The following is a 24,437-nucleotide window of genomic DNA, read 5'->3' as shown; positions in this document are numbered from 1 at the left end:
CAGCAATTCAGACAAGTCTATTAAGTGAGAATTCACTGTTCTCTTTAATCATTTATAATTTGACTGCACACAGGGATATTGCAGTGGTAGCCTGAGTAATTGGCTTTATGTTATGTGTGTGCAAGACTTAGAATTCAGGTGTGAAAAGTCGAGTTCATTCAGCACAAGCCAACGCCAATGCTTTCCTCGCTGTGAAATAAAACCAGTTATACATCACCCCTAATTTTGTACCTCCACCAAATTTGCTTCTCGTCTCTTCCCGAGATGCTGGTTGATGCTAACATGGAGTTCCATTCCTGCCAACAGCCCTTCACCACCTTGGTCAAGTGCCCATTTGTCCTGAGTTCAGTAAAGTGTCAACAGTCTATTTATCCAAGGAAAGCATCAAAGCCATACCTATTTCTGTCCTCTCTCAAATGCCACACACCCTCGCCTTCCAGCAGGTATCAAGGCATAGTGTTCAGGAGCCATAACCCTGGTTCAACGTTTGTCCTCCTTGCCCAGGGGCAGTGAAATCAAATGCAACATTCCAATACTGAGATCATTTAAATGGGACTGTTTCATTCCTGATAGACCTGGCGAAACCCATCTCTAAATATATTTGTGTTAAAGAAATTGGACAAACCATGGAACAGCACCTCAGTGTTAAAGTACACTCCCCTGTACAGCGGCGAGCCAGACTAGGATGGTCCAGATCTCATTTTGGGTTCCTGCCCGAGGCAAGATTAAAATGCCGAAGTACAAAAACATTTTAAACATAAATTTAATTTAAAATTTTAACATTTTTATCTGTAAGTACACTTCTGTCCTTATTTTTATCCTTTGTTTTGCATTTCTAATCTTTTGATTTCAGCATTTTTCTACTATCCTTTTCTGAGTCATTTCTTACTGTCGCCCATTTTGGAACTGGGGACATATTCTTAAAAATTACTGACTAAAAACAGCTCTGAAAAGTTCTCTCTTTCAGACAGTCGGTGAACAGAAGGGTGTCATGCTGACATAATAATTCCTACCAGGTTTATATAGCAAGGAGGTTCTTTTTCGGAATGGCAACCGGTGACGAGTGGTGTCCCGCAGGGTTCAGTGTTGGGGCCACTGCTGTTTTCTTTATATATTAACGATCTAGATGACGGGACTGGGGGCATTCTGGATAAGTTTGCCGATGATACAAAGATAGGTGGAGGGGCAGGTAGTATGGAGGAGGTGGGGAGGCTGCAGAAACATTTAGACAGTTTAGGAGAGTGGTCCAAGAAATGGCTGATGAAATTCAACGTGGGCAAGTGCGAGGTCTTGCACTTTGGAAAAAAGAATAGAGGCATGGACTATTTTCTAAACGGTGACAAAATTCATAATGCTGAAGTGCAAAGGGACTTGGGAGTCCTAGTCCAGGATTCTCTAAAGGTAAACTTGCAGGTTGAGTCCGTAATTAAGAAAGCAAATGCAATGTTGTCATTCATCTCAAGAGGCTTGGAATATAAAAGCAGGGATGTACTTCTGAAGCTTTATAAAGCATTAGTTAGGCCCCATTTAGAATACTGTGAGCAATTTTGGGCCCCACACCTCAGGAAGGACATACTGGCACTGGAGCGGGTCCAGCGGAGATTCACACGGATGATCCCAGGAATGGTAGGCCTAACATACGATGAACGTCTGAGGATCCTGGGATTATATTCATTGGAGTTTAGGAGGTTGAGGGGAGATCTAATAGAAACTTACAAGATAATTAATGGCTTCGATAGGGTGGATGTAGGGAAGTTGTTTCCATTAGCAGGGGAGACTAGGACCCGGGGGCACAGCCTTAGAATAAAAGGGAGTCACTTTAGAACAGAGATGAGGAGAATTTTCTTCAGCCAGAGAGTGGTGGGTCTGTGGAATTCATTGCCACAGAGGGCGGTGGAGGCCGGGACGTTGAGTGTCTTTAAGACAGAAGTTGATAAATTCTTGATTTCTCGAGGAATTAAGGGCTATGGAGAGAGAGCGGGTAAATGGAGTTGAAATCAGCCATGATTGAATGGCGGAGTGGACTCGATGGGCCGAATGGCCTTACTTCTGCTCCTATGTCTTATGGTCTTATGGTCTTATGAACAACGGAAGGGTCGTTGATTCGCAATGATGTGAAGATGCCAGTGTTGGACTGGGGTGGCACAGTAAGAAATCTTACAAAAGCAGGTTAAAGTCCAACAGGTTTATTTGGAATCACGAGCTTTCCGAGCGTAGCTCCTTAATCAGGCGATTCGCAAAGAGCTCACCCTGAAGAATTAGCCCACTTATGGGAGCCCTGGTCCCAAGTCCTTTGACAATTGAACTGGAAACACATCCCAACTAAGCCCATTGAAGACCCCTGACAGCTATAGTTGAGACTTGCATTCCATCTGATGAAGTGAGATTTATGCCTGGATCCTCGTTGTAAACATAATAGTGATCACACTTCCTTGCGCTCAGCTTTTCTTACATAAAAGCTCTTTAGTGTTACCAAGGTTGCTGATTGCCTCTAATTACTCTCAGATTAATAGATATTTCAAAGTATGGTCCTTTGCTTTCCCTACGTTAGACCGGATTGTATTGATTTAGTGGCAGAACGTGCTAATACTGGAATTTCTCATTTTTCATGCACTACACAGATGCTAATGCAATAAATTCTTTGTTGTTGCCAACTTTATTTAATTATAGTGCACAGAGATCAGCAAAAAATTCACACAAGTCATTCTTAACACTAACACCAGGCCTTGTACTGGGCAAGAAGAGATTGCTGCTTATAATCACCTTGTAAATATTATCCATTTGTAAACACTGTTGAAGTAGGGTTTATTTATAGGCTGACAGAATTGAAAGAGAGAAAAATTATGCTAAGATCAAACCTTGGCTAGACCACACTTTGAGCACAGTACTGTGAACAGCTCTGGTTGCCATAGTATTAAAATGATGGAGAGGCACTGGAAAACGTGCAAAAAGGATTTACACGCATGATACAAGGAACTGAGAGGTTATTCTTATCAGGAAAGCAAGAACAGACTGTGCCCCATCTCTGTCAAAGAATAGCTGAGGGAGTGATCTATTAGGGTTATGTTGGACTTAGATGAGGAAAGATACGAGGAGGGAGTGGAACAGAAATGCCAGCATGATGGTCAGACTGAATGGCCTTGTCTTTGTGCTGTATGTTCTATTTAAACCCATGTAACCTTTACAGCCAATGGAGTTTATTGTTGTCTAGCTCCCCTTCCCTTGTGGAGGATAATTTCAACTTACTAATGGATGATATTGATTGACTGCTGTTAGATGTTATGCTCGACTTTCTTTCTATGGATTCCGATGGTTGGGTAACTTGATATTGCCTAATTCACACTATCGCCAGAAGTTAAAATTATCCTGCAGTGTTCTTCAAACCTGCAGCTTTCTTAGTCTCCAGGCATCTATTTATGGCCTGCCTGGCTGCACGTGGCATATTCGTGTACATTTGCTTTAGTGCTGTCGTCAATAATCCTTGCTGGCATGATATGCACTCATGCACAGAATGAGATGCAGACAGGCAGTGACAGACACCCAGTACAGCCAAACAACACACAGGACAGAACACAACCAATCACCAGGCAGAACACTAGAGGGGGGTTTCCCACTATAAAACACACGAGGCATCAGCACTTTGCCTCTTTCCACTGGTGACAACTGTAGTGACAGTCAGGGTGTATATATCAGATAGCACCTTCTACACATGGATCAGAGCTAGTCTGGTCTAGTTAGTTATAGTTAGCACACTTACATTAGTAGAGTGTCAACCCACAGCAAGCTGTGTGCACTGCTCCAGAAGTTCAATAAAACATATTGAACTAACGTCTAAGTTTGGTATCTACTTTACAGTACAACTGCATCCAGTTGAAGCAATTTAGCGTGGCCAATCCACCTAGCCTGCATATCTTTGGGTGGTGGGAGCGAAACCCATGCAAACACGGGGAGAATGTGCAAACTCCACACGGACAGTGACCCAGAGCCGGGATCGAACCTGTGACCTCGACGCCGTGAGGCACCAGGGCTAACCCACTGCGCCGTTTTAGCTAAATTCGACAGTCACTGTGAAGTCGAAATGAACGAGAGCTTTGAGCGCTATGTCTTCCAGCAACGCCTTCAGGGTAAGGATGAACCTTTCCAATCCTTTCCAACTCATCTCCATATATTAGCGCAGTCCTGCAACTATGGTGACACTGCTGATTCCATCATCAGGGATCAGATCGTGTTTGGGGTCCACTCTGACTCTTTGCAGGAGCAGCTCCTCAAAATTAAAAACATGATCCTGTCAGTCGCAATCGAGACGTGTAAAGAGCATGAACAGGCGAGAAATCGGTACTCCCGTTTCAAATCGGCAGAACAGGAACAACTTGCCTCCCACGAGGCAGAGAGTGTACAGGCCATCGCCTGGATGCGGCGCCTCAGTATCGATGAAGGGGGCCATTTCACGGCTTTGCCCGGGGTCCCACGCATGCGCACCACGAATGGGAGAACGAAGCAGCCGAAGACCAAACTGCGCAAGTGCGAACGTCGGCTGACCGCACTGCGCATGTGCGACGACGCACGGAGCGTAACAACGTCAATGTCATGACAAGCACGAACTGCGGCACCGCCCACTTAAAGCGGCAATGCACTGCAAAAGGCAGGCGATGTTTAAATTGTGGGAAGCCTGGACATTACGCAGCCTTGTGCAGGTCTGCACCACCGGTCAAGGGCCAGCGACCCCATTTTGAACGCAAACGCATTCGATGTGTAAAGCAAGGTCGACTGGATTTTGATCCTGGTAGCACTGTGGATCCAGAGGACGACTGCCTGGAGTCAGCATATCGTGTGGGCATCATCACTACATGTGAATATGCCTCCTCAAATTCAGAAAGACACCTATCTATCCTCAATGTGGATTCTGTGGACGAATGGCGTGCTGACATACACATTAACCAATGCAGCATCCAGTTTAAGCTGGACACTGGTGCTTCAGCCAATCTCATCTCTCAAGCTGATTTTGACCGCATTAAAAAGCAACCCAAAATTCTTCCGCCAGCCTGCCAGCTCCTCGATTATAATGGCAATGCCATAACTGCATTAGGACCTTGACATCTGTTTGTCTCCAACAAGACCATCAATGCCACACTGCGATTCGAAATCGTCAAGCCTGACAAGGCATCCCTGCTTGGTGCCCATGCATGCCAGCTACTCAACCTCGTACAGCGAGTCCATGCCATGTCCTCTTCCAATGTGGATCTTCAGGCTGACATTGATGACAGCCTGGGGCAATACCCGGATCTATTTAGTGGAATGGGTATGCTGCCATACTGCTACAAGATCTTACTCAGGCCTGATGCATGCCTGCAATCCATGCACCACGCGGGTGCCGGATCCTCTGAAGGAACGTTTAAAAGCACAGCTACAGGAGCTCCAAGACCAGGGCATCATCTCCAAAGTGACGGAACCGACTGACTGGGTCAGCTCGATGGCCTGTGTGAAGAAGCCCTCAGGAGAGTTGCGATTATGCATAGATCCCAAAGATCTTAACCGGAAGTTAATGCGGGAACGCTACCCGATCCCGAAGCAGGAGGAACTGACCAGTGAGATGGCACACGCCAAATTCTTCACGAAGCTAGATGCATCGGGTGGTTTCTGGCAGATACAACTGGACGAGTCCAGCAGGAAGCTCTGCATGTTCAATACACCTTTCGGAAGGTACTGTTATAACTGGATGCCGTTCGGCATTGTTTCAGCCTCTGAAATCTTCCACAGGACCATGGAGCAGATGATGGAGGGCATTGAGGGTGTGCGGGTCTACGTAGATGATGTAATCATATGGTCCACGACCCCTGAGGAACACATATTTTGTCTCAAACAAGTCTTTCGACGTGCCCATGCAAACGGCCTCAAGTTGAACAAGGCCAAGTGCTCCTTTGGCATGTCATCCATCACGTTCTTGGGCGACCAGATATTCCAGCAGGGTGTGCAACCAGATTCGGACAAAGACAAGGTCATTAACGCCATGAAGATCCCGGAAGACAAAAAGGCGGTACTACGCTTCCTCAGTATGGTAAACTTCTTGGGAAAGTTCATTCCTAACCTGGCCTCACACACCATGGCTCTCAGGCATCTGGTGAAGAAGTCCACTGCATTCCAGTGGCTACCCACACATCAGGCAGGGTGGCTAGAGCTAAAGGCGAAGCTCACCACTATTCCTGTACTAGAGTTTTTTTGACCCGGACAGGGAGACAAAAATCTCCACGGACGCAAGCCAGGACGGCATTGGTGCGGTGCTCCTCCAGAAGGATGACTCCTCGTCCTGGGCTCCAATGGCTTATGATTCAAGGGCCATGACTCCTACTGAACAGAGGTATGCCCAAATAGAAAAAGAGTGCCTGGGCCTCCTAACCGGCATTGTAAAGTTCCATGACTATGTCTACGGTCTACCAAACTTCACAGTGGAGACGGACCACAGGCTCTTGGTCCATATCATTCATAAGGACTTGAATGACATGACGCCCAGGCTTCAGCGCATTCTCCTTCGACTCCGCAGGTATGATTTAGTATACACAACAGGCAAGGAGCTAATAATTGCAGATGCCCTGTCAGGTTCCATCACCTCGCCCTGTGAACAGGTTGACTTTATCCACCAAATTGAGGCGCAGGTGCAACTGTGTGCCAGCAACCTCCCAGCCTCAAATGAAAGAGTAATCAACATTCGAGAAGAGACTGCCAAAGACCCTCTTCTGCAGCGTGTAATGCACCACCTCGCAAATGGTTGGCAAAAAGGGCAATGCCCTCAGTTCTTTAATGTCAAGGACAACCTGACAGTCGTCGAGGGGATCCTCCTCAAGCTAGATCGCAGCCTGCAGAGCTTAGTGCTCAAACAAATCCACGAGGGACACCTCGGTGTCGAAAAGTGTAGGCGCAGGGCCTGGTAGGCTGTCTATTGGCCTGGAATTAACCAGGACATATCCAACATGGTCCTCAATTGTGTGACTTGCCAGCACTTCCAGCCTGCTCAGGCGAAGGAAACACTCCAGCAACACGAGATCGTGACCTCTCCGTGGTCCAAGGTGGGAATCAACCTTTTTCACACCAATGCGCGTGACTATGTGCTCATCATAGATTACTTCTCAAGTTACCCGGAAGTTGTGAAGCTGTCAGACCTCACATCAAGGACAGTCATCAAGGCCTGCAAGGAGACATTTGCCAGGCATGGTATTCCACTCACTGTCATGAGTGACAATGGTCCCTGCTTCCACAGCCAAGAGTGGTCCAATTTCGCCAAGTCGTACCAATTCAAACACATTACCTCAAGCCCACACTACCCGCAGTCCAACGAGAAGGTCGAGAAAGGGGTCCATATAGTGAAGCAACTGCTCTGCAAGGCTGCGGACTCTGCTTCTGACTTCAACCTTGCGCTGTTGGCGTACAGGGCAACCCCCCTGTCCACCGGTATGTCTCCATCACAACTCCTTATGAATAGAGACCTGCGGACGACTGTTCCGGCCATACACTTACCAGACCTGGATCACCTCCCAGTGCTGCAAAAGGTGCAGCAACTCAGGAACCGGCAAAAGCTGACGTACAATGCTCATGCCACCGATTTGCCTGTGCTACCTCGGAAGATGCTGTTCGCATCAAGCTACCTGATGGAGGCTGGTCAGCCCCAGCTGTTGTTCTTCGACAGGCTGCTCCCAGATCATTTGTGGTTCGTATGGCTAATGGCTCCATTGCCAGGCGCAACAGAAGGGCACTGCGCAAAGTTACCTGCCCACCACTAAATCTCACCTTTTCAGATGTTGTTATGCCTCCTCCGGATACCTCGCACCACGAGGCCACCAATCTGGCAGCAATCCCGCCTGTCAAAGCGCCATCGCCCCCACCTCCACCTCTCAGGCGGTCGACAAGGATCCGACGCCAGCCCCAAAGATTGAACTTATAGACATTTATCTTGTAAATATTGTTCTGTATCTGCATGCTAGACACCTTTCATGTACATATTCATTCACTCGCCATTTAATGTAAATAGTTATACATGTACATACAGTCGCATATGCTCTAAGCAACCGACAATTTTAAAAAAAAATAAGGGTGGATGTCATGATATGTACTCATGCACATAATGAGATACAGACAGGCAGTGACAGACACCCAGTACAGCCAATCAACACACAGGACAGAACACAACTAATCACCAGGCAGAACACTAGAGGGGGATTCCCACTATAAAACACTCGAGGCATCAACACTCTGTCTCTTTCCACTGGTGACAACTGTAGTGACAGTCAGGGTGTATATATCAGTTAGCACTTTCTACACGTGGCTCAGAGCTAGTCTGGTCTAGTTAGTTATAGTTAGCATGCTTATCTTAGTAGAATGTCAACCCACAGCAAGCTGTGTGCACTGCTCCAGAAGTTCAATAAAACGTATTGAACTAACATCAAAGTTTGGTGTCTACTTTACAGTACAACTGCATCCAGTTGCAGTCCGTGTTACCCCAGGGTGAATAACATGACACTTGCCTCGATTCGCAGCAAAGGAATGTGATCAAGAGGCAGAATCGTCCTGTCGTCCAAGTTCAAGCGCCTGTTTAAATTTGAGATTTTTAATTTTGCTGTGCTCTTGTAATTTTGTGGTTGCTTTCTGTTTTCATGGCAACTCTCTAACTTCCAGTTTGTACCTGTTGTCAGCCACCACGTTTGAAATCATGGGCTGAATATTTAGAGGTTTTGAGGTTGTGGTGGAGGGTGGATGGGGGGTAGGTGAGGCAGCATGGACAGATTGTTCCCCCTCCTCCACAAAACAAAGTTCTACACTGGCCCGCTCTGCAGTCGTACCAGGCTGTGGGCAAGTTAAATAAGGATCGTGTGGAACTTTTGTCCCTCAGGGGTGAGGCTGCTTCCACAAGGCTGGGAGTTCATATACTAATCTTTTGGCCACCAGGTTTAGCATGAATCACGGCTTCAGCCCCCATCTGGGAGGATGTTCCACCTCCCAGAGCTACCTACCAATCAGGCAGCTGCCAGTTCTCCAGTTCCAACTGCGCCACCGGGTGTGGTAGCCAGTGATGGGACTGTAGCCAGCCCACCACAAGGAGCAGAATGGGAGGCGGGTTCAAATCATGGTGGCTTTGCCAGAGCCAGGTAAGTAGGCCCCAGCAAAGAGGGGGTGGGGGCATGATCACAAGGGCCATAGAAATGTTGGGGGAGGGGGGGGCAACAAGCATGGGGTGTCAATCATCACTGGGTGGTCCTCCATTGGCTATCAGGGTTTACCTGGAAGACTTGCAAATTGACTGGGAAAATACCAGTATGGTATTGGCTACATAAGGGCCTCAACTGGCCCAAAGGTGGCCAAAGCACCTGATGTTTATTTACCCTGTGACTGATATTGTACCATCAGAGAAAGGTAGGCGAAGAAGTAGGTGACGTGCATTGTATTCCCTGCCATGCCACTTGATCTCTTGCCACCCACCCAATAGTTTGCCACTGACAGTCCGCTCATTCATAGTGGAAGAATGTAAAATAAGGGCCCAATATTGGGCCCAAGAGTTCGCGCCGTCGTGAACGCCGTCGCTCAATCCTGTGCATGCGCAGTTGGGCCGCGCCATCCTGCACATGCGTGGGGGACTTCTTTAGCGCGCCGGCCCCCGACTCAAGATGGAGTCGGTGTTCAGGGGCTGACCGCGCCAGAGAGTAGGCCCGGGGGGGGGGGGGGGAAGAGGCCGGCCCGCCGATCGGTGGACCCCGATGGCGGGCCAGACCTCATCGAAGGCCCCCCCTCCCGGTGAAGGAGCCCCCCTCCCGCCCCACAGGCCGCCCCCCGACCGTTCCCGCAGAGTTCCCGCCGGCAGCGACCAGGGGTGAACGGCGCTGGTGGGGACTCTGTCGTATTGACGCGGCTGATCAGCCCATCCGGGCCGGACAATCGGCGGCCCCGCTGATTCCAGCGGGCCGCGGCCTGCGCCGCGCCAAACGCGCCGGCGCAAATGGCGCCGATTCTCTGCACCTCGGAGAATCGCGCGCCGGCGTTGGGGGTGTCGTGGTGCTGTTGCGGTAGGGTGTTCGTTCCGAGGGCCAGTGCAGATTTGATGGGCTGATTGGCGTCCTTCTGCACTTGTAAATTCTGTGATTCCAAGAATTAAGAATTTACACTATGAGGAAGGATTAACATAAGAACATAACATAAGAACAAGGAACAGGAATAGGCAATTCAGCCCCTCGAGCCTGCTCCACCATTCAATATGATCATGGCTGAAGTCCTCTTGGCCTCAACTCCACTTTTCTGTCCGTTCTCCGTAACCACGGTAACCTGCAGCAGGGGTTTGCCACTGGTGGGATGGGAAGATCCTGCTTGCAAGAATGGGCACAAAATCCACCCCCCCCCATTCCCCCTGCACCAAGAGCACAACCCGGCGGGAGATTCGCGCCCATGGAGACAATCATGAGAGGTGGTGGTGAGATGTGTAGAGCTGAATGTCTTTGGCGCACATATGGAAACCAACACTGTGCTTTCACATGATGCGGAGGGTAAGCATGTAGGTGAGAAATTGGAGGAAAATAGAGAAATCATTGTGTTTTTGCTGTTTTACATTAAAATGCATGGGAAAATATATCTCAGCGTGTAAAACTGTGCAATGAGAGAATTTCTTCTCTCAGAGAGTTCGTGAATCTATGGAATTCTTTACCGCAGAGAGCTGTAGAGGTTTGGTCGTTAAGTATGTTCCAGGCAGTGTGACACTGATTTTTAATCAATAAGGGAATCAAGGGTTATGGGAATAAGGCGGGAAAGTGGAACAATGGAATCATAGAATCATAGAATCACTACAGTGCAGAAGGAGGCCATTCGACCCATCATGCCTGCACTGACCCTCTTAAATAACACCCAAACCAGGCCCACTCTCCCGCCCTATTCCCCTAACCCCTTAACGTTACCTACACATCTTTGAACACGGAGGGACAATTGATCATGGCCAATCCACCTTACCTGCACATCTTTGGAATGTGGAAGGGAACAGGAGCGCCCAGAGGAAACCCACGCAGACACAGGGAGATCATGCAAACTCCACACAGAGTTGAGGATTATCACTTCAGATCAGTCATGGTCCGGAATTCTCCCGCCATTTGCTGGCATCTGGATTCTCTGGTCCGGCCGACAGCACATATCCGCCCGTGGGTCTCCCGCCATTGTTGAGTGGCTTCAATGGGGTGGGCTACCAGCAGCAAAAGAGAATCCCAACCGCCAGAGAATTCCAGCCACCATTTCCTCCCATGATAACACCATCTGGATAACTGCCGTTGCTTTTAAAAACTTGTTAGCATTTAAAAGGGGCCGCACGTGAGTGACATATGAAAACTGTTGCTCCGTGACTCTTCTGACACCCGTAACCCACCCGCAGGTAGTGAGTGACCTGCACTTTGAAAAACCCTGGTCTATTCCATTCATTTAGGTTGTGCAAACGAAACCAAATATTGGTTCAAGCTTATCTCTTGATTCAAAAGGAGAATTTATCCAGTCTGTCATCTTTAGAGGAAAGAGAATTCACATGATGCATTCCCCAATCCAGTGTACAATCTAAGAGTCTTCTTTCAGAATCCATGGTTCGTGCTATCATTTATCTAGATATCGTGCATAAAATAAAACTGCATCCTGAAGTGTGTGTAAGGAATCTGAGTTCTATGTATTAGAGGTGGCAGTGATATTGAAACTAAATATAAAACACAAGCTTCTGATCTGCAGGGTGGATTGCTACCAACTAATCCAGCTCGACCTGACAGAGCTGAAGTGATTAAAATCTTCAAGATTCCGAGAAGATCCAACACGGTTAATTGATGTAAATGGTTCACTGTGGGTAAGCATTCAAATACAATCAAAAATAAAACTCTAAAGTTAAGAGTAAGAAGGAAATCCGGTGGCAATATTTCACAAGGGGGGGGGGGTCATTGAATTGTGGATACTGAGGAAGACTATTGAGATCAATAGCATTCCTTGGAGCAACATTTGTTTTTTTAAATTTAGCGTACCCAATTATTTTTTTCCAAGAAAAGGGGCAATTTATCATGGCCAATCCACCTACCCAGTGGGGTTGTGGGGGCGAAACCCACGCAAACACGGGGAGAATGTGCAAACTCCACACGGACAGTGATCCAGGGCCGGGATCGAACCTGGGACCTCGGCGCCGTGAGGCAGCAGTGCTAACCCACTGTGCCACCGTGCTGCCTCTAGGAGCAACATTTGATGTTTTTGGGGGGGAGAGGTAAATGGTTGAGAGATATTGAAGAAAACAATTGTGGGATCTTAAGACTAATCCAAAATGGAAAGACTTCAAGTAACTATACAGATTTCAAGTACAGTTTTCTTGATTGTGTGGTTCGATACAGGATTAAAAGGCTGTAACAATGTTGTCCAATTGAAAGTGCTGACGAGCAACAAGTTTGGCTAGAGCCTATTTGCCACATGACCTAATTTTAATCTTACATACACTGCCACAATACAGATCAATGTACTTCACATCTACATTTACTGAAACATCTACCACAATTCAGTAAGCAAGAAAATTGTGCACCCAAGTGATCAAAAATGATTATTGAAATCACATAACAAAGGTGGTATTTATTATTCACTTATTGGCCGGGGTTCTCCTGTCCCCAGTCACATGTTCCTCGGTGGCACACCATTCGCTGGTGGCGGAATTCCCGAATCCCGCTGCTTGTCCATGGGATTTCCCATTGAAGCCGTCCCACACTGCCGGGAAACCTGCGGACGGATGTGCGCTGATGGCAGGAACAGGGAATCCCAGTGGCCAGAGAATTCCGGCCATTAGTCCCTGTTCAGAAATGCAATAAAGTCCACTTCGACAGCTCTTTCCTGAAAACTTTCACTGGTTTTCCTCCTTATTTGTAATGTAAATATTTAAAATAAACTTTTAGTTGAATACTTTCCCCACAATGGACTTCTCTAGATCATTTTTGAACTTTATCGTGATACTGTTGGGTAATGATCAGTGTTTGAAACAAAGAAACTATTTTGGGCATTAAAAGCAAAGGATTTTTTTTATTTACCAGGAAGAGTTAAAAAGACATTGGGTGCTTGGCACCTCTTGACCACTAGTGCATTATATTATGTTGCGACAAATTGGGAATCCAATTGAATGTAATTACATTTCCAATTTTTTGTAACAGTTTTGTGAATTTGGTAAATAGTTACTCGGTATCAAATGGCAGCTGAGAGCTGCAAAAAATGACAACTTGTTGTCAAAGAGCGAGAGAATGAATAGTTCTTTAATTCCTTAGCCAATCAGATCTAAAACTGTTCCTGCCGATTCGTCTTAACCAGCATTTGCACAGGAGCAGGAGAAACATGGGAGAAAATAAAAGGGAGAATGGGGTTATCTTCAAATCATCAGATACAGTTCCATTAACACATTAAATGCACTTAGATCGTTCAGCTGGGGAGTGATGTTGTCATAAGTACTTAGTCGTCAAAGATAAATTATCATGGAAGATCAGTGGATCAGATGCATGGCTGCACCAGACAGTCCCAGGTAGTTCAGGTTTAATTCCCGGCCGGCCCCAATCTCATCTGAGATGGAAACTGGGACAATCTGCCTCAAACCTCTAGCTAGCTGATCAATAATTAATCTTATCAAGGACATGAAAAACAAATCAGTGAAGTCAAAGGACTAATTGGTCCATCAAAGCCAATTCCTCGAGTACCTAAACTCCCTTATGATAGTGCCCATCTGAACTTTGAATCGCTGTAGTGTTTTTGCTTCTGTTACTCTGCCTGGCAGTTGGAAGGGTATATGTGACCTGCCCAGAGTAGGCAGCCAGTGTACCTCGGAACATTACGGGAGCACAGCAAGATTTAGTCCCTGGGAACACCACTCGCAATCATGAGCACTGCAGGTTACAGGACAATTTCCTCTACTCCAAAAGATTGCCATCTTTAAAGTAAAGATTTTCTGTAGTATGGTTGCCACAGTGGTTAGCACTGTTGATTCACGCACCAAGGACCTGGGTTCGATTCCCGCTTGGGTCACTGTCTGGATGGAGTCTACACGTTCTCCCCATGTCTGCATGGGTTCCCTCCAGGTGCTCCGGTTTCCTCCCAGAAATCCCAAAAGACGTGCTTGTTAGATGAATTGGACATTCTGAATTCTCCCTCTGTGCACCCGAACAGGCGCCGGAGTGCGGCGACTAGGGGATTTCCACAGTAATTTAATTGCAGTGTTAATGTAAGCCTACTTGTGACAATAATAAAAATTATTATTATTACACTTATTTTCCAGGCCCACATCCAATAGCAGTGTCCTCTAACAGACAGGATGCACTTGAGTTCTGGCAGTTGCATTTAAGGGAAGCTAGATAAGTACATTTTTAAAATAGTCTCTCATGGCACGTGGGCATTGCTGGTCAGCACTTTTATTGTTCATCTCTAATTGCCCTTGAGAAGGTGGTGGTGAGTGTCCTTCTTGAACTGCTACAGCCCATACTGCTGTTGGGGGGGTGCGGGGGGGGGGGGGGGGGGGGGTCCAGGATTTTCACTCAACAACATTTAAGGCACGGTTATATTGTTCCAAGTCACTATAGTGTGTGGCTTGGAGGGGGACTGGCAAATGGTGAAGTTCACATGTTGCTGCTGCCTTTGTCCTTCTAGGTGGTAGAGGTTGTGGGTTTGAATGGTGCTGCTGAGGAGGTAGAAAGGTACATGAGTTTGAAAGGAGTAGAACGATGTGCTGATAGGAATGGGAGAAGGCTCATAAAACAGTTAGGCCAAATGGTGTGTTGTAAAGTTTTGTACATCCACCTTATTGCACAGTTGGAATCATAGCACCTGTAATATCGAGAGTATTGGGCTGAAGCCAGTATTTGATTCTAGCAGGTTAGCAGAGCAACTTTAGCACTAATGGCCTGTACGGGTCAGAGGAGTTTACAGATTGTCTCCTGGCACAAGATATGTGAAATGATCATCACTTTGACCGTTTACAACTCAGACCTGCAGGCTTGCCCAGCAACCTAAATTCTGCTCCTCAAGGGAACCAAGACAAATTCAGACTAACAACAGGCTTCTCACTGCAGGAGAATTGTAAGGGGAAAAGAAAAATCACTGACAGTGCATGCAAACCTGCCATTGTGTATCAGTTATTATTTTTGGTGCACACAACTTAATAGGTGACAGATGGATTTCGTTCGCAATCTCCAAGGCCTACTCTATTCAGGATACACGTCAGGCGTGATCGACGGCCTCGTCGCACCTGACTTAGTGACACGACAAGGCCGTTAAATCTCACGAGACGCCTCTCACAAGATTTGCACGTTCAGAATGCCTCGTGAGATCTGGGCGAAATCCAGATTAACATATTTAAGTGAGCCTTTAGGCTCATTTAAATATGTTGGCACCCAGTTCTCCCAAGGCCCAGGAATGAACACCCACGTCAGGGTGAGCTCGCCATGGCCCGTTTAGCACTGGCCCACACAAACCGGACCCAGGCGTAACTGCACCTGAGGGGGTCTTTCACATGCCATTGGAGGTCCGGGGCTGTTGGGCTCTGGGCAGGGTGCTACCCTGGCACTCCTGCTGCCTGGGCACCTTTGCACTGCCAGCCTGCCACCTTGTAATTGCCACTGGGCACACTGAGAGTGCCACTCAGGCACCATGACAGTGCCACCTTGATTCTGCCAGGGTGCCTGGGTGACACCAACAGGCTGTCATGAGCACTGCCAGGGTTCCAGCCTGGCAGTACCAAAGTGCCTGGGTACCAGGTTGCCCATGCCAAGGATCACACCCAGAGGTACCTCGCTCTTAAGAGGTGGGGTGGGTAGGGCTCGAGGTCCCCCTAAGAGGTAAGTTGGGGCCTTGGAGGGGTCAGAAGGCCACAGTGGGGAGTCTGAGGGGGCTGCATTGGGGCAGCATTTAAAAATTGCACCCCAATCTCTGTCTGCACTGACGAGCTCACCCCACCTCTTAAGAATGAGGTACCTCTGGGTGTGATCCCTGGCATGGGCAACCTGGTACCCGGGCACCTTGGTACTGCCAGGCTGGAACCCTGGCAATGCTCCTGACATCCTGTGAGTGTCACCCAGGCAACCTGGCAGAATCATGATGACACTGTCATGGTGCCTGGGTGGCACTCTCAGGGTGCCCAGTGGCAGGAAGCGAGGTAAGTGCAGCCTCAGCGGGGCATTCCCAACAGAGGCCAAAAAAAAGTAGAGAGTCCCATTTGATAACGTGATCTTGCTTGATGATGCTGTACCGAGTAACACCCTGCTATACGCACCCAAAACGGAACTCTGGGTGATAAATCATACGCTGGTCTTGTTTGTACCGTCCCCAAATGCAATAGAAGTTCTCAGTATTTACAAAAATGAAGTGCTCCACTGCATGTTTATTCAAGAATCCCCTATACTTAATTTGACACAGTGTGGTATTTGCTTCTTACTGATTTATTTACATTATTTAATCACATTCCCAGCATCTGCAGACGTGACCCAAGGTTTTTCATAATTATATACACATATGTTATATATAATTAAGTGCTGACAGCCCAACTTTTGCTAGTTTTCTGGACCGAAGGCATTGACCCTGCTAGCGTTCAAATTGGAAACTAATTTCAGGGCTGTGTACACAGTACAAGTTATCATCCTGCTGGATCAGACATTATGGAGAAGAGTAAAATATCAGATTTTTGCAAAGCTTGGGTTCAACTCCCACAAAAATGCTTTAAATTAAACTTGCTGCAAATAGTATGTGACCAAAGATAACCCAAGTTCAGCAGGAAGAACTCTTGTATGGTGTCACAGTAACTCAGGGGTGAGTGACAATGGTGCTGACTACTTGGGAAATGAGGTCAAAAGAGACCACTCTGGGCCCTGAAACCAAAAAGGAAATGAGTCTAACTTTGCCTTTAACAGTAACCCTGTGCCGTTTGTTCTGTAAAACGCATCAAAAAGATCTTACCAGCCTTTAACCTTTCAATTGGGACTGTGTCCGGGGAAATCACAACCTGATACCTAAGGCTGTCCATAATTGAGAAGTACTCAGTACATCCATTGTGATTGGAAAATCAGTAATAAAGCTTTTCAAACAGCAGAAGGTACATTTATTGCTGGAACATTAACCCTCAACTACCAAAATAAACTCATAAAACAGAACTTTGAGTAACAACTTGTTTAATTGTTTTAAGGGGTGATTTTTATTGCATTGATTTTTCCCTTCCCTCCATTCCTTTGCCTTCACTCTTACTTTTTTTTTAACCTGGTTGAGCGCTTCCATGTTTTTATTTACACAGGATTTAAGTAAAGCTGACACGGCCAGCATTTTTACCCATCACTCATTACCCTTGAGCGAAGTGGCTGACTGGGCCATTTTAGACGGCAGTTAAGAATCCACCAAATTGTTGTGGGACTGGAATCACATGTAGGCCAGGCCAGGTAAGGATGGCAGATTTCCTTCACAAAGGGCATTAGTGAAGCAGATGGGTTTTTACAACAATCAACGATGGTTTCACGGTCACCCTTACTGGAACTAGCTTTCAATTCCCAATTTTATTCATTGAATTTTAAATACCACCTTCTACCAAGGTGGGATTTGAACACATGTTCAAATTATTAACCTGCTCCTCTGGATGACCACCATCATTCCCTCTGTTTGGAAGTGAATAGGTTTGGGCAGCTGGGACAAGTTCAATAGTTATTCTCAATATAGCCAAGTAGCCTACAAGTACTCACTACTTGGGGGAGATTCTCCACTCCCGTGCCGGTTGGGAGAATCGCCTGGGCTGCCAAGATTTCCCAGGACGCCGGTCCGACGCCCTCCCGCGATTCTCCCAAGCGGCGGGAATGGCCCCGTCGAGTTCTGCGGGCCGCAGGCCGGAGAATCGCCGGAGACACCGAAAATGGCGATTCTCTGGCACCCCCGCTATTCTCAGGCCCGGATGGGTTGAGTGGCCAGGCCAAAACGGCGGGTTCCCCCCGGCGGCGTCCACACCTGGTCGATGCCGTCGGGAACAGCGCGGGAACGCTGGGGGGCGGCCTGCGGGGGGGGGGGGGGGGATCCTGCACCGGGGGGTACCTCAAATGTGGCATGGCCCGCGATCGGTGCCCACCGATCGTCGGGCCGTCCTCTCTGAAGGAGGACCTCCTTCCTTCCGCGGCCCCGCAAGATCCGTCCGCCATCTTCTTGCGGGGCGGACTCAGAGAGGACGGCAACCACGCATGCGCGGGTGATGCCAGTTATGCGGCGCCGGCCGCGTCATCTATGCGGCGCCTCCTTTACGCGGCGACAAGGCCTGGCGCGTGTAGATGACGCAGCCCCGATACTAGCCCATTGTCGGGGCCTGAATCGGTCGGGATCGGGGCCGTTTCACGCCGCCGTGAACCTTGACGCCGTTCACGACGGCTTGGGCACTTCGGCGCGGGAGTGGAGAATACTGGCCAACCCGCGCATGCGTGGTTGCCGTCCTCTCCGAGTCCGCCCCGCAAGAAGATGACAGACGGATCTTGCGGTGCCGCGGAAGGAAGGAGGTCCTCCTTCAGATAGGACAGCCCGACGCCCACAATTGAGGTACCCCCCGGTGCAGGATCCCCCCCCCCAGTGTTCCCACGCTGTTCCCGACGGCAGCGACCAGGGCAAAATTCTCCGTAATCGGCGCGATGTCCGCCGACCGGCGCCAAAAACGGCGCAAATCAGTCCGGCATCGCGCCGCCCCAATGGTGCGGAATCCTCCGCATCTTGGGGGGGCAGAGCCCTAACCTTGAGGGGCTAGGCCCGCGCCGGACTGATTTCCGCCCCGCCAGCTGGCGCGGAAATGACATCTCCGGGCGGCGCGTGCGCGGGAGCGTCAGCGGCCGCTGACAGCTTCCCATGCATGCGCAGTGGAGTGGGTCTCTTCCGCCTCCGCCATGGTGGAGACCATGGCGAAGGCGGAAGGAAAAGAGTGCCCCCACGGCACAGGCCCGCCCACGGATCGGTGGGCCCCGATCGCGGGCCAGGCCACCATGGGGGCACCCCCCGGGGCCAGATCGCCCCGCGCCTCCCCCAGGACCCCGGAGCCCGCCTGCGCCGCCTTGTCCCACCGGTAAGAGAGGTGGTTTAATCCACGCCGGCGGGACAGGCCTTCTAGCAGCGGGACTTCAGATGGGAATCGCTGGGGGGGCCCACCAACCGGCACGGCGCGATTCCCGCCCCCGCCGAATCTCCGGTGCCGGAGAATTCAGCAACCGGCGGGGGCGGGATTCACACCAGCCCCCATCGATTCTCCGACCCGGCGGGGGGGTCAGAGAATCTCGCCCCAGGTGTGGACGGCGCCGGGGGAAACTCGCCGTTTTGGCCTGGCCGCTCGGCCCATCCGGGCCTGAGAATAGCGGGGGTGCCGGAGAATTGCCATTTTGGGTGTCTCCGGCGATTCTCCAGCCTGCGGCCCGCGGAACTCGACGGGGCCGTTCCCGCCGCTTGGGAGAATCGCGGGAGGGCGTCGGACCGGCGTCCCGGGAAATTTTGGCGGCCCAGGCGATTCTCCCAACCGGCGCGGGAGTGGAGAATCTCGCCCCTTGTGTTTGTATATGAGGAATAGTTGCTTGCATGAGGTACCCCTGCATGTAGAACCCTACTTCAGAATCAGCGCCATCAAGCAAAAAGGACCAAGCCTTGAAGAAACAACTTCAAGTGATGACGGGGTCTTCCAACATTATCAATTGATATGTAAATTGAGCACGATTACCACATTGCCTTTGACATATGTAAATACTTCTGCAGTTTTTTCTCCTCTTCCTGCAGATGGTTTTTCTACATTAATTGCTCAAGTGTTGAGTTTTATCAGAGATGGAGAACAAATTCTGCAACTAATCTTTGTGCCAAATCACACTTTATAATAATATATTCCTGCAATCAAAAATTCTGCTCCCAATTAATCTGACGCGATGAACTGACTGAAGGAGGATTTGACAGGATTAAAATTTTGTTTTCCTGCAATGCCAGTGAATTTTATACCCTGAACATTTAGCCTCTGAATTTTTCAGTATCCATCTCTAAACTTCCACAGCAACAAGAAGTATTTAAGAAAATATACTATTTCTATAGGTCCAAATGCCTAGCACGTTGAGTGTTGATTTTGAGACAAAGAGAATTCAGGTGAGGAACACCCTGGAGAGTAATGGCCTCCCTAGAATTAGAGAGCTGAGGGACTAAATATTGCAGAATGGGGAGCAGGTAGCTCACAGCCCCGAGAGCAAATTCGGCATGGAGCCAGTCTGTTCACACTTACTCATCATGCAACCATAACGTGCTGCAGGTAGGCTTAACAAGGGCCGAATGGGACATCCGGCTCTCACTGGTGAGAAAGTCCCAGACTCTGAGCTGCTGGCCAATATGAGCACCAAGAGCACCTTCATGGGCACTGCAGGGAGTGCAAGAGGCTCATGTATCCCCCTAGACAGGTAGGTCCGGGGTCTTCGGCGGGAAGTAGTGGGACAGTCAGGAAAGAGGTTGGGACGGGTGGAAAGTTTAAGGCTGCAAGCAGGTAGGAAGAATGAGGGTTTTCCACCTTTGGGGTCTGTCCTCTGATCTGCAAAGAGAAATCCTTGAAAATAGAAGTTTGCCCACTTCCTTCCCACCCTTTGAAGAAAGAATGTAAACAAAAATATTGGGGTGCCTGATCCGACCAACCTCCCACGCCAAACGTTTTATAGCACTGGCAGAGTATTATCTGTGTCCAATGGTTTGTTAACACGTCTTGTTAACCCTTGATTACCTATTTAAATATGGGAGGGGTGCCTGACCAACAACTGCCCCCATGTAACATGTATTATGGGAGTGGGTGGAAAGGTGGAGGAGTTGGGATCCACCCTATTTTATGTGCCCACATCCCACTGAAAACATACAAATTCAGCCCTCAGTTGCAATGCAGAGAAAGATTGAAAGGACTGAGGGGATAGAAGGATATCTATCCTCATGCATACCAAACTTTATCTTTAATCCTGACTATCTATTGACCAAAAAGGAATGTCAGATTTGGAGTGGGGGGAACTGGCAATTTCTTTCCCCGACAGTTAATAAAATCAGAGAAAAGGTAGTGCACTTCAATTAAAAATTTAATTAAAACAGAATTACTTCATTATTATAGGGATGAGGTTCAGCAATTTCAACAATCTTAATTCAATTTGTCCAATTCAAACTATACCAGAGCAGGAATGAAAGCAGAGAGTATTGGAAAAGCACAGCAGGTCCGGCAGCATCTGTGGAGAGACAAGCGGAGTTACTTTTTCGAGTCCGTCTGGCTCTTCTTTGGCACTGAAGCCAGTTAACTCGAAACGATAACACTTGTTTCTTTATTCACGGATGCTGACCGACCTGCTGGAGTTTTTCCCCCAGAACTTTGTTTTTATTTGGGATTTCCATCACATGCAGTATTTTTGCTTTTATACCAGACCAGGACTTGATTGAACTTAAAACTAAAAGTCTCAATAAAGTCCTCTCTGCTTCTGTGTCTCAATCTTTGTATGAGGCATGCTTTTCAACTGTTAAGCTGATAGTCCTCAACTCATTTCTGACGTCTCCATGTCCATTTGGTGAACTGACCTGGTTGCCTTTACGTGGTCTAGCTCAATCTCCCAGAGGTTCACACCATAATTGTGCTGTCGCCTCCAAAAGGAGAGTAAGGCACTTTACAAAACAGGCAATTCACTACCCAGCGATGTAATTTTCTTATACAGTGCAGTCTCTCATAAATGATTTGGGTTTTAGCTTATTTGACCAATAGCTGAACACATTCAGTGGCACAATTTGAGAAAAACGGCAGCATATTGCGGGTGAACGAGAGGTACAAGCATTGAGTGCCATCTGTTGTTAACAGCTCAACAACGTTTTCTGCCTCAGGAAATTGTTTGTCCATATTGAAGCAATTTTTGTCCTCTCCCAGTCCCCCAGTTTGAAGGCAGTGACTTATGCTGGTTTCTATGGTTATCATTTTACAATACTTCATGCAAAAAGCTATGCTTCATGCGTGCTTCCAGACAGAAGTGCAGGGTGGAGGGAGGAAGGCATGGTAGGGAAGATTGGTGAGAGGAAATTGGATGTGCTGGACTGGTGTGGGGGCAGGGGAGGGGGGGGGTGAGCTAAGCTAATACTGCCATCATCTGTGGTTCACGCAAAGACTAATAGCAGAGCATTTAGAAATACACAATGTAATCAAGCAATTACAAGCATGGCTTCATGAAGGTGAAATCATGCCTGGCAAATTTATTAGAATTCTTTGAGCTGGTAACGAGCAGGATAGATAAAGGGGAACCAGTAGATGTAATATACTTGGAATTCTAAAAGCATTTGATAAGGTACCGCACAAAAGGCTACTTAATAAGATAAGAGCCCATGGTGTTGGGGACAATATATCGACATGGATAGAGGATTGGCTAACTAATAGAAGACTGAGGGTGAGATTCTCTGATCTCCTCACGGCGTGTTTCTCAGTGGCAGGAGGCGGCCCGCTGTTGGCAGGCAGCGGGATCTTCTGGTTCCACCATTGTCAGTGGAATTTCCCATTGAATCCACCTAACACCGCTGGGAAACCCGTGGTGGGCATGCACAGTCAGCCGAATTGTCAGATCCCACTGGAGTTAACAGCGGGAAAATCTCACCCAGCGAGTTGGAATCAGAGGGATATTTTCAGGATGGCAACCTGTAACTAGTGGATTGCCACAGGGAATCACTGCTGGGACCACAATTATTTGCAATATATATTAATGACTTGGACGAGGGAAGTGAATGTACAATTACTAAGTTTGCAGATGACACAAAATAGGTGGGAAGACAAGTGGTGAGGGTAACACAAAGAGTCTACAGAGGAAGATAGACAAGTTAGGTGAGTGGAAAAAACTTGGGAAATGGGATATTATGCAGGAAAATGTGATGTTATGCACTTTGGGATGAAAAGTAAAAGCACTGAATATTATTTAAATGGAAAACGACTGCAGAAAGCTGCAGCAGAGAAGGCTTTTGGGGTTCTTGTGTATAAATCACAAAAGGCTAGCATGCAACTTCTTCAGGTAATTGGGAAGGTAAATGCAATGTTGGCCATTATTTCAAAGGGAATGGAGTATAAAAATAGGGAAGTCTTTCTAAAACTATACAAGGCGCTAGTTAGACCCCCACCTGGGATGCTGTGAACAGTTTTAGTCCCCTTACCTGAGGAATGATCTACTGCCATTGGAGGCAGTCCAGAGAAGTTTCACTCAGTTGATCCCATGTATGGAGGGAATTTCTAATGAGGGGTGGTTGAGTGGGTTGGGCATGTACTCATTGGAGTTTCGAAGAATATTAAGCAACCTTTTTGAGCTATATAGGATTCTCTGGGGGCTTGACATCTTTGGGTTGTGGGGGTCAGACCTACGCAGACACTGGGAGAATGTGAAAACTCCACAAGGACAGTGACCCGGGGCCAGGATCGAACCCGGGTCCTCGGCACCATGAGGCAGCAGTGCTAACCACTGCGCCACCCTTAAGTCACTCACCATCCTAACTTGGAAATATGTGGCCGATCCTTCACTGCTGCTGGGTCAAAATGCTGGAACTCCCTCCCTAACAGTAGTATGGGTGTACCTATAACTCAGGCTCTGCAGCAGTCAAGAAAGCAGTTCAGCATCACCTTCTCAAGAGCAGTTAGGGATGGGCGAGCGGAGCTCCTCGGTATAGAAAACAGGGCTGTGTGTGACCTCAGCTACGCATTTCCCACGGAGGGTCCTTATTTAACGTGAGTAACGTTGCATAGTCAAGTGTTTCTCGATGTTGTGAGCGCCGGGAAACACGCGGCTAAACGCGCTCGTTCTGGGACTTGGTTCCCATTTAGTGAAATCGTGCCCATAATGTTGGTGCTGTTATCCTGGTCAACATCAGCTATCTCAGTACAGATTGGGAATGGAATCTAGGACTACTCCAAGGGGCAGCACGGTAGCACAGTGGTTAGTACAGTTGCTCCATAGCTCCAGGGTCTTAGGTTTGATTCCCGGCTTGGGTCATTGTCTGTGCGGAGTCTGCACGTTCTCCCCGTGTCTGCGTGGGTTTCCTCTGGGCACTCCCACAGTCCAAAGATGTGCAGGTTAGGTGGATTGGCCATGCTAAATTGCCCTTGGTGTCCAAAAAGGGTTGGGTGGGGTTACTGGGTTACGGGGATAGGGTGGAGGTGTGGGCATGGGTAGGGTGCTCTTTCTAAGGGCCGGTGCAGACTCAATGGGCTGAATGGCCTCCTTCTGCACTGCAAATTCTATGAAACTGTATCACTCAGTTCCGTAATCGAGAGTCTATGTGCCTAATGAGCCGGCAGGAAGGCAGTGTTGGAATTAACTAGATTGGCATTTGCACAATCACTGCAGTTATACAGAAATTTAACAAAATTAATTTTAAAATTAATTATCGCATTCAGTTGTATCTGCAAACCCAATAAGTACAATTAACAC

At 48.1% G+C, this 24,437-nt stretch overlaps 1 protein-coding gene and 1 long non-coding RNA gene across 2 annotated transcripts in view; one reads left to right on the top strand and one right to left on the bottom strand.

Annotated features, from left to right (window-relative positions):
• Positions 1-24,437, bottom strand: part of sema6bb (sema domain, transmembrane domain (TM), and cytoplasmic domain, (semaphorin) 6Bb) — an 809,283-nt gene that overhangs the window by 714,327 nt on the left and 70,519 nt on the right. The window lies entirely within an intron of this gene.
• Positions 1-24,437, top strand: part of LOC140394808 (uncharacterized) — a 157,212-nt gene that overhangs the window by 80,568 nt on the left and 52,207 nt on the right. Inside the window, exon 2 of the long non-coding RNA XR_011936013.1 lies at positions 11,731-11,842. This is a non-coding gene — a long non-coding RNA (uncharacterized lncRNA). The remainder of the gene's footprint in view (positions 1-11,730; positions 11,843-24,437) is intronic.

The sequence above is a fragment of the Scyliorhinus torazame genome, chromosome 18 (assembly GCF_047496885.1).
Source record: "Scyliorhinus torazame isolate Kashiwa2021f chromosome 18, sScyTor2.1, whole genome shotgun sequence".
Taxonomy (NCBI): Eukaryota; Metazoa; Chordata; class Chondrichthyes; order Carcharhiniformes; family Scyliorhinidae; genus Scyliorhinus; species Scyliorhinus torazame.
This window is presented reverse-complemented; position numbering and strand designations above follow the sequence as displayed.